The sequence below is a fragment of the Chlorocebus sabaeus genome, chromosome 8 (genome assembly GCF_047675955.1).
Source record: "Chlorocebus sabaeus isolate Y175 chromosome 8, mChlSab1.0.hap1, whole genome shotgun sequence".
Lineage (NCBI taxonomy): Eukaryota > Metazoa > Chordata > Mammalia > Primates > Cercopithecidae > Chlorocebus > Chlorocebus sabaeus.
The window spans coordinates 33079861-33099028 of NC_132911.1; the positions used below are offsets into that span (position 1 = coordinate 33079861).

The window sequence follows — 19168 nt, forward strand, 5'->3', positions numbered from 1 at the left end:
TATTTTAGTTACTTAACAAATATATTCCAAAGAATTTTATGATAGATTGGAAACCCACCAAAGGTAAAGGGAGGGAAGGCTCCAAGGATGAATGCTAGTTTCTTGGTATGCATAGCAGATGGGGACTGCAACCACTATCTGGGTTTGGTGGTAACTGTGTGATCCATAAATTGGACAGCAAGCAGATAACAGGTTATCCCCATATGGGACTCAGAAGAGAGGTCTGGAGCGAAGATGTGAGTGCCTGTGCAAGCTGCAAAAGGGCTGCCAGCCGGGGTGGTGAGGGAGATTGCTAAGCCAATAGTTCTCAACATTGAGTGGGACCTCGAGGGGGCTTTTTGGAATTTTACAGGGTGGGGGAAATGAGGACGGGTGTCTCACAGCAATTTGGGATTGCTACTGCCATTCAGTGGGAGAAGACTAGGGATGCCAGACATCTTGCAAAGCACAGCACAGTTCACAGAGAAGAAACGTCCCATGTCCCATAGCCTCCTACATGCCCAAGCATATAAATATTGAAATACTTATTTAATATAAATTATTTCCCTTTATATTACAGATAGGGCATTATATATACAAATTGTTACAAGAGGCGGGCATTTAGGCTAAGAGGATTGTGAATTGGTTGGGTACAGTAGATCACACCTGCAATCCCTGCACTTTGGAAGGCTAAGGTGGGTGAATTGCTTGAGCTCAGAAATTCAAGATGAGCCTGAGCAACATGGTAAAACCCCGTCTCTACAAAAAATACAAAATTTAGCAGGGCATGGTGGCACACTCCTGTGGTCCCAGCTACTTGGAAAGCTGAAGTAGGATTGCTGGATCCTGGGAACTCGAGGCTGCAGTGGGCCATGATCATGCCACTGCACTCCAGTCTAGTGACAGATGGAGATCCTGTCTCAAAAAAAAAAAAAAAAAAAAAAAAAAAGGCTGGGCGCCGTGGCTCACACCTGTAATCCCAGCACTTTGGGAGGCCAAGGCAGGCGGTTCACCTGAGGTCAGGACTTTGAGACCCACCTGGCCAACATGGTGAAACCCCATCGACACAAAATCTAAGAAAATTAGCTGGGTGTGGCAGCACCCATCTTTAGTCCTGGCTACTCTGGAGGCTGAGGCGGGAGGATCGCTTGAGTCTGGGAGGCGAACGTTGCAGTGAGCTGAGATCGCACCACTGCACTCCAGCCGAGGCGACAGGGTGAGCCTCCATCTCAATAAAAAAAAAAAAAAAAAAAAAAGGATTCTGAACCACCGGTCCAGGAGGAGTCTAAAGTGAGAACCATAAAATGCCTTGGATTGAGTCTTGATGAATTGCCACATCCAAAGGCCAGCAAGACAGAGTGGCCTTGCAAGGGCAGATGAAGAAGAAAAACAGAAACGCTGGGTTACAGAAGCAAGGATATTTCAAGAAGAAAGGCATAGTTAACGATATCAAGTATTGCTAAGAAGTCAAATAGGATGAGAACTAAAAAATACCTGCATTTTATTTAGCAATATGGAGGATTTGGCAACAGGGAGGTGGTTGATAATTCACCCAGAACTCTTTCAGTGGAGGAATGGACCAGAGCCAGAGTCGAGAGTTGAGAAGTAAGAAATAGCGAGAGAGTCAGGCACAGTGGTTCACGCCTGTCATCCCAGCATTTTGGGATGCCGAGACAGAAGAATCAGTTGACGACAGGAGTTCAAGACCAGCCTGGGCAACATATCGAGACCCCATCACTATAAAAAATTAAAAAATAAAAAGTTAGCCAGGCATGGTGGCATGTGCCTGCAGTGCCAGCCATTTGGGAGGCTAAGGCAGGAGGATCACTTGAGCCCTGGACCTGGGAGGCTTGGGCTTGGGAGGCTTCAGTGAGCCATGATTGCACCACAGCACTCCAGCCTGGCAACAGACTGAGACCCTGTCTCACCAAAAAAAAAAAAAAAAAAAAAAAAAAAAACAGAAAAGAAGTGGAGTGAGAAGACAGAGATGCTATGATATAGTTCTCAGGGAAGTGAGGTTCTACAGTAGGAATGATAGAGGAGGTGAGAAGATAAATAGGAGGTTGTTCTTCTGTTTAAGGGAGAGATTTGTCTACATAGGTTTGCTTACATGACCTTCATCCCTCCAACGGAAACTGATGACCTGGCTCCCTCCACTCAGGGGAGCTTAGGCTGGCTGAAGTTGGCAAAAGAAGAAGAGAAGAAGCTGGGATCATGGGCAGCCCCTGATGCTGGGGCCCAGAATCAGACCCCCGCCTCCATTCACAGAATGTGACATTTTAGAGAGCCCATAAAATTCACCTTATTGGATTACATGAAGTTAAGTTCAAGTTTGTGAGTTCTGACTTGATCCCTCACAGTCTAGGTTCCTATGAGCAGGTAAACAGGCAAGGGAGTAGCAGAGACTGTCCTAACTCATCCTGATGTCAAAGACAAAAAGGAGGTTGTTTAAAAAATATATACTATCTCAGCTGGCGGTGACTCACATCTATAATCTTAGCACTTTGGGATGCCACAGCGAGAGGACCACTTGAGGCCAGGAGTTCAAGACCAGCTTGGGCATCAAAATGAGACCCTATCTGCTAAAAAATAAAATAAAATAAAAATAAAAATAAATATAAATATAAATATAAATATAGAGCCGCCGGGCATGATGGTGCACTCCTATATAATTTTTTTTTTTTTTTAGATGGAGTTTCGCTCTTGTTGCCCAGGCTGGAGTGCAATGGCACAATCTTGTCTCACTGCAACCTCCGCCTCCCAGGTTCAAGCAATTCTCCTGCCTCAACCTCCCGAGCAGCTGGGATTATGCCACCATGCCCAGCTAATTTTGTATTTTTAGTAGAGATGGGGTTTCTCCACGTTGGTCAGGCTGGTCTTGAACTCCCGACCTCAGATGATCCACCTGCCTCGGCCTCCCAAAGTGCTGGGATTACAGGTATGAGCCACTGAGCCCGGCCTACTCCTGTAGTCTTAAACTACTCAGGAGACTGAGGTGAGAGGATCACCAGAGCTCAGGAACTTGAAGCTGCAGTGAGCCATGACTGCACCACTGCACTCCAGCCTTGGCAACAGAGTGAGACTCTGTCTCAAAAATCAATCAATTAATTAATTTAATTTAATTAAAAACACTATCCAGACATTCATCAGGCCACATGTTTAAGATCAGTGAAATTTATAAATGTTATACCTCAATTTAAAGCTTGTTTTAAAACACCATTCTCCGTAAGCATGCCCCAACTTTAGATACGCACTTTTTTTTTTTTTTTTTTTTTTTGAAACAGAGTTTCACTCTTGTTGCCCAGGCTGGGCAACTGCAGCCACTGCCTCCCGGGTTCAAGCAATTCTCCTGCCTCAGCCTCCTTAGTAACTGGGATTACAGGTACCAAGCACCACGCCCGGCTAATTTTTTGTATTTTTAGTAGAGATGGGGTTTCACCATGTTGGCCAGGCTTGTCTCGAACTCCTGGCCTGATGTGATCCACTCGCCTCAGCCTCCGAAAGTGCTGGGATTACAGGCGTGAGACACCATGCCTGGCCTGAAGATCACTTCTTAAGGGGATTATAGATATAAAGTAGACTCTGCCCATATATGAAGTATTACCTATCTCGTGGCCAGTATTGAATGAGTAGGAAAATGTGAAGTAGTGAAAAATGAGGACTGTCTCTACTTCATTTTGATGTTAAATATTTTTAGAAAAGTGTTGACCATAAGCTATGAGGCTCACAGTGATCTTGTCTAAATAGCTGGAGAGACTTTAGGAATGACAGCACAGTGAAGACACAAAGAAGCTGTAGGAAAAAGTAATTGTTCATTGACAAGGCTGCAAAATTTGCTCACCTAGCACTCAGTGTTGCAGAGGAAGTGAAGTATATCTTCTCTGTAACTAATCCAGTTATTCTCATGAGTCCCCATCCACTGGGCATACAAAAGTAAAACAACAGATTCAATCCAATGGAAGGCAAAACCTTAAAACTGTGCTCTCAGGTAACATTCACTCTAAGTAAAAATGGCTGCCTTTCAGATTTCCCAGGTCGTACCTCCCTCCCCAGCTTTCTTCCATGACTACGTTTGCCAGGGGAAAGGAGGGCCTGGAAGCCATGTAATTTCTGTCCTCTGATTTCTCCAACCTCAGAATGCTGAAGTCGGCACCTGGCATCCTTGTGATCTGGCCCCTAGGGACCCTCTCAGGGCCTGGGGGATGTTCCACTGAGGACTTAGCCCCATTCAGGGCTCACAAGGGTAACTTCTCTGGAATAACCACATAATTTATGGTATAACTGAGACAAGTTGGTACAACTGTATGGTATGGTACAACTGTACAAGTGTGCTAGTTGTACCACAAATTATATGGTTATTACAGAGAGTATCAGTGACAGAGGGTACCAACTGCAGAGAAGCGTAGGACAGCAGGTGAAAGCCGGGCTGTCCTGAGCAAACAAGCATGCAGCCCCCTGCAGAGGAATCGCTGCCACACAGTCTGCCCAGGCTTTGGCCCAGGTGCTCACTTTATAACTTCACTTTAAGCAGAACATCTAACATGGGAACAAAGGGGCTTGGTGAGCAGCCGGGCATGGTGGCACACACCTGCCATCCCAGCTACTTGAAAGGCTGAGATGGGAGGATCAAGAACAGCCTGGGTAACATAGGACACCTTGTCTCTTAAAAACAAAAACAAAAAAGGCCCAGGTGTGGTGGCTCACACCTGTAATCCCAGCATTTTGGGAGGCCAAGGTGGGCAGATCACCTGAGGTAGGGAGTTCGAGACCAGCCTACCAACATGGAGAAACCGTGTCTCTACTAAAAATTCAAAATTAGCTGGTCATGGTGGCACATGCCTGTAATCCCAGCTACTTGGGAGGCTAAGGCCGGAGAATCACTTGAACCCAGGAGGCAGAGGTTGCAATGAGCCAAGATCACGCCACTGCATTCCAGCCTGGGCAACAAGAACGAAACTCTGTCTCAAAAAAAGAAAAAAAATTATCTTGCTATAACCAGTAATTACAAAGAAAAAAAATTTAAAAAACCAAAAGATTGGAAAGCAGACCACAAGCCCACTGCCTGCCCAGCCAATCTATCAAAAAAACTAGTTTATCTCAAAACCTGTTGTCTTTATGGTTTCCTCAACTTAACACAACATTTCTAAAATCTCGTCTTCAAAAGTTATCCCCAAAGCAAGATTTGGGGTTGGCAAGAGCAAATATAAAGACTGATCTTGGCCTGGCGTGATGGCTCACGCCTATAATCCTAGCGCTTTGGGAGGCAAAGGTGGGCAGGTCGCAAGGTCAAGAGATCAAGACCATCCTGACCAACATGGTGAAACCCCATCTCTACTAAAAAATATAAAAATTAGCCATGTGTGGTAGTGCATGCCTGTAGTCCCAGTTACTTGGGAGGCTGAGGCAGGAGAATCACTTGAACCCGGGAGGCAGAGGTTGCAGTGAGCCGAGATCTTGCCACTACACTCCAGCCTGGTGACAGAGCGAGACTCCGTCTCAAAAGGAAAAAAGAAAAAAAAAAAACTGACCTCTAACTTCCTCATCTCCTCTCTCCTAGTTTTCTTCCCAACACCTAAGACTAAAAGACATAAGGCTATCTCCCCTTCCTTCAACCATGGAGTGTCAAGGCTCCTGACCAAGCTGTCACCACTGGAAGCAACACACTCTCAACATGAGAAATCTAAGCACTGAGTATTCCAGTCTTCATTCTTATTATGTTAAAGGAGGAGCTAAAGTAATTTTTTAAATCCCTTCAAGAGAATAGTCTGACTTTAGACTCTTATTATTTTATAGGAAAGACCCTATTATGAATGTCAAAACTGAATATGAATGTCAAACTTTTCTCCTGCAATAGTCCTATTCTCCCCAAAACAGATGGATGCTTTAGACTAACAAGGGAGATGGTAACCCATTCAAGAGAAGAAGAAGAAAAGCTTTTTCCCCCACAAAACCATCTTGATTAGTACAGCTTTTAAATACATTTGCTGTGGTTTGAATGTGTCTCCCAAAAAGCATGTGTTGGAAACTTAATCCCCAACACAACAGTGTTGGGGGGTGTGGCCTAATGGGAGGTGGTTAGATCATGAGGGCTCCACCCTCTGAATGGATTAATGCCGATGATAAAAGGGCTTGAGGCTATGAGTCCAACTTCTTGCTCTCTCACTCTTTTTGGCATCTTCCACCATGGGATGACACAGCAAGAAGGACCTCGCCAAGTGATGACTCCTTCCATCTTAGAGTTCCCAGCCCCCAGAATCATGAACCAATAAATTTCTGTTGCATATTAATTACCCAGTCTCCAGTATTCTGTTACAGTAGCACAAAACAGGCTAAGACAATATTATAATCCTATTGCCACTGCTCTTTAACTTTGTACAGCAGTTCATCTGAACAAACGTATGATGCTAAGTCACAGGATACAACTTACGGCATCCACCCTGCCCCAGGCAATATGTTGTGTACTTTACATGAATTATACTCGAACCTTACAAAAACCCTAAAGAAAATGGTTTTATATTTTCATTTTACAAATAAGAAAAGAAGCTTAAAGATATTAAGTAATGATGCCAATGTCAGAGATCTAATATGTGGTGATGAATTCGGCCCAATATTTACTGCAGTACTCTCGGACCCAAGGTCTTTCCATTACTCCAGTTTTTCAAGCAATTCAGGGTAGAGAGTTTAGTTATGACATGCCTCACATCACCCCTCTCCCTGCCAAAGAAGTCACTATTATCTCTGCAAAGTATGGAAATGTATAAAATTAGATCTGCCATTGTTCATAAAGACAGAAGTTGTTTCTGTCCAACTGAGTATGTAATCTTTGTTTGACTAATGTAAATCAACTTTGGCTTTCTTCCAAGGAATAATACAGCATAAAATAGAGTATGTGGGGTGTTACAAAGAAGATATGTACTTTCTATAATTCATGGCAGAAATGCATGAAGCAATTGAGGGGGAGGGCAGATGGAGGAAGGGGAGGAAGAGACAGTGACAAAAAGCTGAGCAAGAAAAGGTACAGGAGGTATGGGTGTATGCAACCAATGACGAGGAGAAACACTTGATCTTAACTAAAATGAAAAAAATAATAATAATAACGGGCCGGGCAGGGTGATTCATGCCTGTAATCCCAGCACTTTGGGAAGCCGAGACAGGCGGATCACTTGAAGCCAGGAGCTCAAGGCCAGCCTGGCCAAGGTGGTGAAACCCTATCCCTACTAAAAATACAAAAATTTGCTGAGCATGGTGGTGGGCACCTGTAAACCCAGCTACTCGGGAGAGTGAAGCAAAAGAATCACTTGAACCCAGGAGGCAGAGGTTGCAGTCAGCCGGGATTGCACCACTGCACCCTAGCCTGGATGAGAGAGTGACTCTGTCTCAAAAAAAAAAAAAAGAAAAAAAAAAGGCTCCAGTTTATACGTAAGCCTAGCAAACTTTCCCATGTGCCAAAACTCATCACCCTCTACTCCACCAACGCCATTACCAACCCCCATTTCACACCCAGGCTATGACTGAGAAAAATGTATGACTTGTATGAGCATAATGGTGTCCTGGTGCCAAATGTCATTATTACCCTTGGAAGACAGAGCACTGGCTGGGGAGATCAATGTTACAGAATGAGCAAAAGCCAAAGTAACTTGGTTGCCCCAAAAATCAAAAACGGTCCTTTCACCTTTATGCCTTCAACTCCTCTCAATCTTTTGGCAACTCAACCAGGGAGTGCTTGGAAAACCAAATTTAGAGGCTGAAAGTAGGAAACCTGGGAATTTAGAGTGTGATCGTTTCCCTTTGCTTCAAACTATGGGACAATTTGACTAGGAAGGTTGCAAACTGTTGAACATCATATATGAAAATAAAAACTAGTGTTTAGCTACCTTGAGAAAAAAGGGAATATGGACCACCCAAGCCAATCACGTGTCAAAGACTTGAGAAAAACCAGGAGTTTTACAGTTATTGCTCACAGAAGAAATTTAAAGACATCATTTCATTTATTTTTTTTTTCTTTTGAGATGGAGTTTTGTTCTTATTGCCCAGGCTGGAGTGCAATGGCAGGATCTCGGCTCACCGCAACCTCCACCTCCTGGGTTCAAGCAATTCTCCTGCCTTAACCTCCTGAGTAGCTGGGATTACAGGCATGCGCCACCACACTTGGCTAATTTTGTATTTTTAGTAGAGATGGGGTTTCTCCATGTTGGTCAGGTTGTTCTCAAACTCCTGACCTCAGGTGATCTGTCGCCTCAGCCTCCCAAAGTGCTGGGATTACAGGAGTGAACTACCGTACCCGGCCAACGACATCGTTTTAAAGAAAACTAGGAACACTTGTATACTGTGACAGACAACTAACTCAGATGACCCCAGAGCCCCACCAGCCTCAAGAGTTTTACAGTTTTATGGCAACATACACACTTACCCTTGGAAAGTGTGCATTCTGGGTCTGTGTGGGCCTGGGTGGAGATAGTAGAGAAGGATTTCAAAGTCATCCCTCCCGGATCCATGCTTTTGCTCAGCATCAGCTAACAAAGCAGAGACCACTCGCTTTGACACTTTCAGATATCACCAGATGCCATATTAGTCCAATAATTAAGTGCTCCTCAAAGACTAATCATGCCCATATGGCTAAAAGTGTACCCTAGTTGGCCAGGCATGGTAGCTCACACCTGTAATCCCAGCACTTTGGGGGGCCAAGGCAGGCAGATCACTTGAGGCCAGGAGTTCAAGACCAGCCTGGCCAATATGGTGAGACCCAGTATCTACCAAAAGATACAAAAATTAGCCGGGCACAGTGGCACGTGCCTGTAGTCCTAGCTACTTGGAAGGTTGAGGCACAACAATCGCTTGAACCTGGGAGGCAGAGGTTGCAGTGAGCTGAGACTAAGCCCCTACACTCCAGCCTGGGCAACAGAGCAAGACCCTGTCAAAAAAAAAAAAAAATACCGTAATTGCATAATTCCTTTGAAAGAATCATCAAAATTCACATTCTTGATTACAAACAGTTTTCCAATTTCAACACAAAACATTCTTAGAAACTTTGTTACAGGGCTGATATATTAAAGAGGATTATATATTCCCAAAGGCATAAAGCTGTAATTGGATATTTTTTGACCAATCAAGGCTAACACCAAATAAATAATAGGCATATATGAGCAATAACAAGAGATAAAACCAAAGATACATCTACAAATTCCCATGATGAAGCTTAGAGATTTTATATTTAGTCATAAATATTAGCAGTGGAAACCACCTAAGAGATCTTCTAGGAGCTGTCCCCAACACATTTCCTCTGAGGGACCACACCATTATCTCCTGGGAAGCTTCATAAAGAGCACAGATTTTGGGACCTGGCACAGTGGCTCACACCTATAATCCTAGCACTTTGGAGGCTGCAGTGGACAGATTTCTTGAGCCCAGGAGTTTGAGACCAGCAACATAGTAAGACAAAGTAACATGAGCAACATAGTAAGACGCTGTCTCTATTTAAAAAGTAAAATACAGCCAGGCACGGTGGCTCACGCCTGTAATCCCAGCACTTTGGGAGGCCGAGGTGAGCAGATCACATGAGGTCTGGAGTTCGAGACCAGCCTGGTTAACATGGTGAAACCCCATCCCTACTAAAAATTAGCCAGGCGTGGTGGGCACCTGTAATCCCAGCTACTCGGGAGGCTGAGGCAGAAGAATTGCTTGAACCTGGGAGGTGGAGGTTCCAGTGAGCCAAGATCGCACCACTACATTCCAACCTGGGCAACAACAGTGAGACTCCACCTAAAAAAAAAAAAAAAAAAGGAAAATAAAAAGTAAAAATAAAAAACAACACAAGTTCCCAGGCCTCATTCCTATTGGTATGGGTAGGAAACAAAATGCTGTCTCTTAATTTTTCCAGGTGATTCACATGTACATTTAGATTTGGGAATGCTAGATTGGTTATGTGAATTGTTCACAGTTACATGACTAGTATTAGAGCTGGATCTCAAACCTAGATATTCTGACTTCCAAATCAATGCTCTTTCCACATCAGAGTGCGTGCTATACAGAAATCCCAAATATGCTGCTTTATATATAAAGGCCTGAATATACTAAACATTATAGTGCTAGAATACATTAAAATATGCAACCAAATAGAAATATTTAGCTATCAAAAAGCTATTAAAATATTTTAACTAATTCCACATGCATTTTTTATTATAAAAGAATTTTCAGGATAAACAAAATAATCAAGGTCTAAGTAAGCTCTTCAAAGGACATTTGCATTGCTCCTTTAAATTTTGATAAATTTCCTTGTAGCATAAAGAAGTACTTAAAATCATTCATTGAGGCCAGGCACAGTGACTCACACCTGTAATACCACACTTTGGGAGGCCGAGGCAAGTAGAACACCTGAGGTCAGGAGTTCGAGACCAGCCTGACCAACATGGCAAAACCCTATCTCTACCAAAAATATAAAAAGTAACCGGGCGTGGTGGCACACACCTGTAATCCCAGCTACTCAGTAGGCTGAGGCAGGAGAACCACTTGAACCCAGGAGGCAGAGGTTGCAGTGAGCCGAGATCACAACACTGCACTTCAGCCTGGGCAACGGAGTGAGGCTCAGTCTCAAAAAAAAAAAAAATTATTCATTAATCATTCTTTTCAAAAATAGCCCTGCAGAGTCTGGGCAACATAGGAAGACTTTATCTCTATGAAAACTAAATTTGAGGCTGGACACAGTGGCTCACACCTGTAATCCCAGCACTTTGGCAAGATGAGGCAGGTGGATCACCTGAGGTCAGGAGTTTAAGACCAGCCTGGCCAACATGGTGAAACCCCATCTCTACTAAAAATACAAAAACTAGCCGGGCGTGGTGGTGGTGCCTATAATCCCAGCTACTCGGGAGGCTAAGGCAGGAGAATCACTTGAACCCAGAAGGCGAAGATTGCAGTGAGCCAAGATAGCACCACTATATTCCAGCTTGGGTGACAGAGCAAGATTCAGTCTCCAAAAAAAAAAAAAACTAAATTTGAAAAATTAACTAGGCATGGTGGTACGTATCTGTGGTACCAGATACTCAGAAGAATGAAGTGGAGGATCACTTGGGCCTAGGAGGTCTAGGCTGCAGTGAGCTGAGATTGTGTCACTGCACTCTAGCCTGGGCAACAGAGCAAGACACTGTCTCAAAAAATAAATAAATTAATTAATTAATTTAATTTAATTTAATTTAAAGCCAGACACGGTGGCTCATGCCTGTAATCCTAGCGCTTTGGGAGGCCGAGGCAGGCACATCATGAGGTCAGAAGATTGAGACCAGCCTGGCCAACATGGTGAAACCCCATCTCTACTAAAAATAACAAAACTTAGCTGAGTGTGGTGGCGCATGCCTGTAATCCCAGCTACTCGGGAGGCTGAGGCAGGAGAATGGCTTGAATCTGGGAGGCAGAGGTTGCAGTGAGCCAAGATCACACCACTGCACTCCAGCCTGGGCAACAGAGCAAGACTCCGTCTCAAAAACAAAAAAAAACAAAAGTTTCCCTGCAACAGGTCCACATTAAGCATTTTACTTATAGGACCCTCTTGAATCTGATTCTCTTGTTCATCTTGTCTTTGCTCTTCCTAGCTTTGTTTTCTCTCCATCCCTCACCAAGACACCCCTCCCACTGCCATATTCCCAACTGTGGAGGAGAAAGGAAGTGCCAGAGGGCATGCTGGAAAGGCCAGCTAATGGGAAGGCCACTGATTCCTCTTTCATGACCCTGCTACTTGGGACCTAGAGTTTAACGCAGCTCCATGGGTTCTTTAAAAACAAACCAAGTAAGCATAAAAGCTATTTGATTCCTTTTTCCCCCTCCCATGATCACTCGTGGCCTCCTGTAGAACTGGAGAGAGCTCCTGCGCAGGGCACCAGACCTTGGCTTTCGGTGCAGTGCTGCTGATGATTCCAGGAGGACTACCTGGAATCAGCTATGGCCCCAGAAAGGAGGTTCCAACCCTCCCCAGAGCAAGGCTCACTGATGTGTACCTCCACTCCTGCTAAAGCCACTGCAGGGCAGCTCTTCGCTACCTGGGGGCTCCCACATCACCTGACAGGGCCTTGCCACCTCCTGGGGTCTTCCCTGCCACTGCCACCAGATAACAAGAGGCTGGCTGGGCACACACGCAGGTGCACTGGCTCGCTGGCTAGTGCTGCAGACACTGTCACCGGCTCTAGTTTTCCCAGCGGCTGTCCAAGAAACAAACTAACATGACCCAGAGTGCTGGGGAAACCTTTGATCCATCACAAACAGGAAGGAGACAGGGAGGAACTGAAAAATATTTTCTTATTCATTCCTCCCTATCCAAGACATGTTTCCTTTCCAGAGACTTCTCACGACTATGCTTCCTGGTGAAACTGCCATCTACATGCTCTTTTCTTTTAATATTTTGCTCATAATTTATTCATATCTTGCTTAATTTTATTTAGTTTTTAATTTTTGTGTGTGTGAGATGGAGTCTCGCTCTGTCACTCAGGCTGGAGGGCAGTGGTGCAGTCTCAGCTCACTGCAACCTCCACCTCCCAGGTTCAAGTGATTCTTCTGCCTCAGCCTCCCGAGTAACGGGGACTACAGGCATGCACCACCACACCTGATTAATTTTTGTATCTTTAGTAGAGACAGGGTTTAACCATATTGGCCAGACTGGTCTTGAACTCCTGACCTCATGATCTGCCCACCTCGGCCTCCCAAAGGGCTGGGATTACAGGCGTGAGCCACGGCGCCCAGCCAATTTTCTTTTTCTTTTTTTTTTTTTTTTTTTTTTTTTTTTTTGAGATGGAGTCTTACTCTGTCACCCAGGCTAGAGTGCAGTGTTGTGATCTCCGCTCACTGCAACCTCCACCTCCCGGTTCATGTGATTCTCCTGCCTCAGCCTCCAGGGTAGCTGGGATTACAGGCATGCACCACCGCTCCAGGACAATTTTGGTATTTTTAGTAGAGATGGGGTTGCACCACATTGGCCAGTCTGTTCTCGTACTCCTGACCTCCGGTGATCTACCTGCCTCAGTCTCCCAAAGAGCTGGGATTACAGACCTAAGTCACCATACCCGGCCTAATTTTGTTTTTATATAATTTTTTTCAATTTTTTTTTTAAGTTGAAAAACCATTTATTTCACCGTAAAGAAAAAAAGTGATCCAAATCTATAGATCTAGCCTTTGGACCAAAAAAAGACCCAGGGGCAGTGAGACCCTTGCCACGGTCATTCCCAAATCCAACAGCCACAGGAGGCAAGGAGGAGACAGCACGGCCCCCACCACAGTTTCTGCACGCAATGAGGCCTGCTGGGAGAACAGAACATGAATGGGAAGCTACAGAAGTATTGAAGGACAGAAGAACAGGAAAATGGGTAGAAGAGGAAAGGAAAGGAAGAGCAGGTCTCAACTTAGCAAGGTAAATTAAGGTCCACGGTTCCTGAGGGACTGAACGCACCGAGCCGAGAACGTCTCGGAGACTGGGTACCACCAAGGGTGTATATTCTCATGCATGACCACAGCTCGGAATTTCAACCCACACACATCCCACCGTGAAACTCTGTGTTATCAAGACCCCTGATGGCCGCCACTGAATCCTCTGCCCACATGCAACTTGGTTGAGGTTTTGCTCTTATTCCTGCTGGCTTCCATGTTGATGTTTACCCCATGAAGCTTGTAATGGTGCATTACAAGCATCTTCCTCTGCAGTTTTGGCGTCTTCCTCTGCAGTTTTATCTTTATGTGCACAAAGCCTAATTCCTAATGATGCCACATTCCAGCACCTTCCCATACTGCTCGAAGAGTGAGCGAATCTCCCGCTCTGTCGCCTCCCGGGGCAGGTTTCTGATGAACAGCTTCACCATCCTGACAGCAGCCAGCACAGAAATCAGCAGGGCCTCATCCTCAAGGCGCGGACGCTTCTGACAAAACGCTGAAATGGCAGCCAATTTTCTTCAACTTTTATTTTAGAATCAAGAGGTCCATGTGCATGATGCTGAAGTTTATGGTATGAATGATCTCGTTACCCAGGTACTGAACGTGGTAGTACCCAACAGCTTTTCAACCTTTCCCCCCTCCCTCCTTCTCCCCTCTAATAGTCCCCAGTGTGTATTGCTGCCATCTTTATGTCCCTGCCTACCCAATGTTGAGTTCCTACTTCTAAGAGAGAACATGCGGTATCTGCTCCTGCATTAATTCTGATTCACTTAGGATAATGGCCTCCAGCTGCAGCTGCATTCATGTTGCTGCAGAGGACATGATTTTGTTATTTTTTCTGGCTGTGTAGTATTCCATGGTGTATATGAAGATTTTCTTTATCCAGTCCACCATTGATGGGCACCTGGATTGATTCCATGTCTTTGCTCTTGTGAACAGTGCTATGACAAACATGCGAGTGCATTACATCGTTTCTCTTCCTTTCCAGCATCACTTCCCTTTCCCCCTCACTCTTGCTTCCCTAGCACTGTACCCATAATGGAGCTCGAACTCCCCTGGCTAAGACAGAGGGAACTGAAGCATCAGTCACATAGCAGAGGTTCAGTTAAAATTTTAAAAAAAAGAAAAAAAAAGAAAAACACAAAAGCATACTGCCAGCTTTCAAGACACTGTTACTGGAGGGGAAAAAAAAAACCTTATAAATGCCTCTAGATGTTTTTCTTCTAGATTTACTAATTAAATGGCTTCATCAGTTAAAAAAGGAGTCTGAAGGCAGGACATGGTGGCTCACACCTATAATCCCAGCACTGTAGGAGGCTGAGGCAGGCAGATCACGTGGAGTCAGGAGTTCGAGACCAGCCTGGCCAACAGTGTGAAGCCCTGTCTCTATTAAAAACACAAAAATTAGCTGGACATTGTGGCGCATGCCACAATGGGAGGCTGAGGCAAGAGAATCGCTTGAACTGGGGAGGCGGAGGTTGCAGTAAGCCAAGATTGTGCCACTGCACTCTAGCCTGGGTGACAGAGCGAGACTCCATCTTAAAAAAAAAAAAAAAGAGTGTAAGAAATTTGTATTTACATTTTTAGACATAAAGTTTTGGGCTGTGAATTATATGACTGCCTACCAGTTGCATACTTAAATTTTTTCACAGGCCCTCACATGCAACTGAAATATATAGTTATCAATGATTTGATGTCAAATTTAGACGCTTGTACTCAGGAAGGTAAAATATGTAGATAACAATTACCTTAAAGATTAAATATTTATATGCCTGTGGAAGCAAAATATTTTGTGATCAATAATTTACTGACGTTTTTATACCCGTCAGGAAGGAAATTAATAACTGCATTTATGTTTTTTATGCATCACAGTTGCGTTAAATTGATAACATGAGGTTGAACAAAGCATCTGAAAAGTCAAGGGGTTAAATAAATAAGCACAGTTAATTCTCTCTATATATACATATACACACATATATAGAGAGTGTATATATACATATATACACACACATGTGTGTGTGTGTGTATGTGTATATATATATATACCTGTATTTATGAAAACAGATACCATTAAGTCATCAGCAAGACATAGTCTGGCCAGATGCAGTGGCTCATGCCTGTAATCCCAGTACTGTGGGAGGCCAAGGTAGGAGGATCGTATGAGCCCAGAAGTTTAAGACCAGCCTGGGCAACATAGGGAGATCCTGTCTCTACAAAAAAATTTAAAAATTAGCCAGGTGTGGTGGCGCATGCCAGTAGTCCCAGGAATGCACCACTCAGGAGGCTGAGGCAGGAGGACTGCTTGAGCACAGGAGGTTGAAACTGCAGTGAGCATTGTTTGCACCATTGCACTCCAAACTGGACAACAGAGCAAGACCCTGTTCCTCTCCCACACTGTACTAGTCCGTTTTCACACTGCTGATAAAGACAAACTCGAGACTGGGTAATTTATAAAGAAAAAGAGGTTTAATAGACTTACAGTTTCACATGACTGGGGAGGCCTCACAATCATGGTGGAAGGCGAAAGGCACATCTTACATGGTGGCAGGCAAGAGAATGAGAGCCAAGTGAAAGGGGTGAATGAGAGCCATGCAAAAGGGGAAGCAGACAAGAGAGAATGAGAGCCCTTATAAAATCATCAGATCTTGTGAGAGTTATTCACTATCATAAGAACAGTCTGGGGGAAACTGCTCCCATGATTCAATTATCTCCCACTGGGTCTTTTCCACAACATGTGGGAATTACGGGAGCTACAATTCAAGATGAGATTTGGGTGGAGACATAGCCAAACCATATCACCCACAAAAAAGACATAGTATCTATCTTCAAATCACATCTCAAAGCTACCACTTCCTTCTCCTCTGCATCTCACCCTAATCCAGGACACCATCATTTCCACTTATTGAATAGAAACTGTGTTTTGCAGCTGGGCACAGTGGCTCACGCCTGTAATCCCAGCACTTTGGGAGGCCAAGGCGGGTGGATCACTTCAGGTCAGGAATTCAAGACTAGCGTGGCCAACATGTTGAAGCCCCATCTCTACTAAAAATACAAAAAATTAGCTGGGCATGGTGGTGTGTGCCTGTAATCCCAGCTACTCGAGAGGCTGAGGCAGGAGAATCACTTGAGAATCACTCCCGGGAGGCGGAGGTTGCAGCGAGCTGAGATCACGCCACCGCATTCCAGCCTGAACAACAGACAACAGAGTGAGACTTAGTCTCAAAAAAAAAAAGAAAGAAAGAAAGAAAGAAAGAAAGAAAGAAAGAAAGAAAGAAAGAAAGAAAGAAAGAAAGAAAGAAAGAAAGAAAGAAAGAAAGAAAGAAACTGTGCGTTGTTTCCATGTTCCTATTCTAATCAGTTCTCTGTGGAGAAGTCAGGGGGATCTTTTAAAAGCATAAATCAGAATCAAACAAAATAAAAATCAGATCATATCACCCCTGCCTAAAACCTCCTGGTATTTTTCCCAAGGCACTTAGAATATATCCAAACTTCGGCCAGGCGCGGTGGCTTATGCCTGTAATCCCAGCACTTTGGGAGGCCGAGGTGGGTGGATCACAAGGTCAGGAATTCAAGACCAGCCTGGCCAAGATGGTGAAACCCTGTCTCTACTAAAAATACAAAAAATTAGCCGGGCGTGGTGGCAGGCACCTGTAATCCCGGCAACTCGGGAGGCTGAGGCAGGAGAATTGCTTGAACTCCGTAGGCAGAGGTTGCAGTGAGCCGAGATCTCGCCACTGCATTCCAGCCTGGGCGACAGAGTGAGACTTCGTCTCAAAAAAAAAAAGAGTATTTCCAAACTTCCCACTGTCTGATGAAACCCTGATGGCCTGGCTCCTGACTCCCATTCAAACCTTATCTTACGCTGCCTTCTTTCTCTTCCTTCCACCTTCAAACTGCTTTCTCTTCAAGTCTCTGCCTCAAATGTTAAGTCCTCAGAGAGGCCTCCCTGATCACTCTGTCTAAAGTCAAAATGCGACAGAACCTGATGGCTCACACCTGTAATCCCAGCACTTTGGGAGGCTGAGGCAGGAGGATCACTTGAGCTCAGGAGTTCAAAATCAGCTTGGGTAACATATTGAGACCATGTCTCTGTGAAAAATTAAAAATTAGCCAAGCATGGTGGCATGTGCCTGTAGTCCTAGCTACTCAGGAGGCTGGGGCAGGAGGATTTCTTGAGCCTGGGAGTTCCAGGCAGCAGTGAGCTATCATCATGCCACAGCACTCCAGTCTGGGCAACTGAGCAAGACCCTCTCTCAAAAAACTAATTAATGAATTGATTAAAGTCAAAATGCTCATCTCTATCTGGTGGCATGCTGTATACATATCTCATAAGCTCCATGAGGGCAGAGCCTGTTTTGTTTGCCACTATAACTCCCTGCACCTAACCCATAATATGTTTCTAGATACCAGTCGTATAAATGAATAAACAAAAGACTCTGACAGTAGCAAGGGATATATCCTGAGACACCCTCAAATTATCCTAAATTCAAATATTATAGCATACGATTTCTTCAAAAAAAATGGAGTCACGTGAACCATTTCACACAGATGCAAACCATCAAGTTAGTCCAATGTTCTACAATTTAATCTATTTAAATTGCTATCTGCTGCCTAATAAACTGCTGTTTTAAAACACTTGACTTTTGTCTTCATTTCCATTATCAGTACATATAGTTGCCTTCCTTTCTTCTGAGGGGTCATTTTCTCCACTAGGAAGCAAAATTTTAATATTTCAAGGGAGTTCCAACATATGCAAAAAGTATATAACACAAAGCTGGTTGAGAGACAGACACCGGTTCTCAACAGTGGGCAAGTGACTCTCTGGTACCCACATTCCTTAAAGGCCAGGGGATTCGAATCTGTTCCCTAGAACAATCTAGATAAGATAGATCAAACTACAACTGTAAAATCTGTAAAATAAAATATAAATAAATAAATGGTTCTGGCCGGGCACAGTGGCTCACACCTATAATCCCAGCACTTTGGTAGGCCAAGGTGGGCGGATCACATGAGGTCAGGAGTTCATAACCAGCATGGCAAACATGTTGAAACCCCATCACTACTAAAAATACAAAAATTAACCAGGCATGGTGGTGTACGCCTATAATCTCAGCTACTCTGGAGGCTAAGGCAGGAGAATCACTTGAACCCAGGAAGTGGAGGTGGCAGTGAGCCAAGATCACCCTGCTGCACTCCAGCTTGGACAATAGAGCAAGACTCCATCTCAAAAAAAAAAAAAAAAAAAAAAAAAAATGCAGTTTAAATTGTTTTAATATTTTTTCCTGCTTTTTTTTTTTTTTTTGAGACAAGGTCTGGCTGTATTGACCAGGCTGGAGTGCAGTGGTACAATCTTGGCTCACTGCAACCTCTGCCTCTGAGGCTCAAGCAATCCTCCCACCTCAGCCTCTGGAATAGCCAGGACTACAGGCATGTACCACCACGTCCAGCTAATTTTTGTACTTTTTGTAGTGATAGGGTTTCCATATGTTGCCCAGGCTGGCCTCAAACTCATGAGCTCAACCGATCTGCCCTCCCCAGCCTCCCAAAGTGCTCGGATTACAGGCACGAGCCACTGCACCCAGCCTTGTTTTAATTTTTGAGAGCAAAGAAAAACAAAACAATTAAAGCTACATGGTTTTATTCTGCATGCCTATGAGAGATACAGTTGTCTGCTCTGCAGAATGGAGCTGCCAGCACATCTCAGAGGATTTCTGTGGGTCAGAGAATATGCCTAGACCTGGATGGGGGCCATCAATTCCATCGGCCTCAATTGCTGTAGCTG

General features: G+C 44.3%; 1 protein-coding gene and 1 pseudogene across 1 annotated transcript in view; both read right to left on the reverse strand.

The window, feature by feature from the left end:
- FUT10 (fucosyltransferase 10) overlaps positions 1-19168 on the reverse strand; it is a 120519-nt gene that overhangs the window by 68045 nt on the left and 33306 nt on the right. The window lies entirely within an intron of this gene.
- Positions 12909-15265, reverse strand: LOC119618904 (RNA-binding protein 4 pseudogene; annotated as a pseudogene).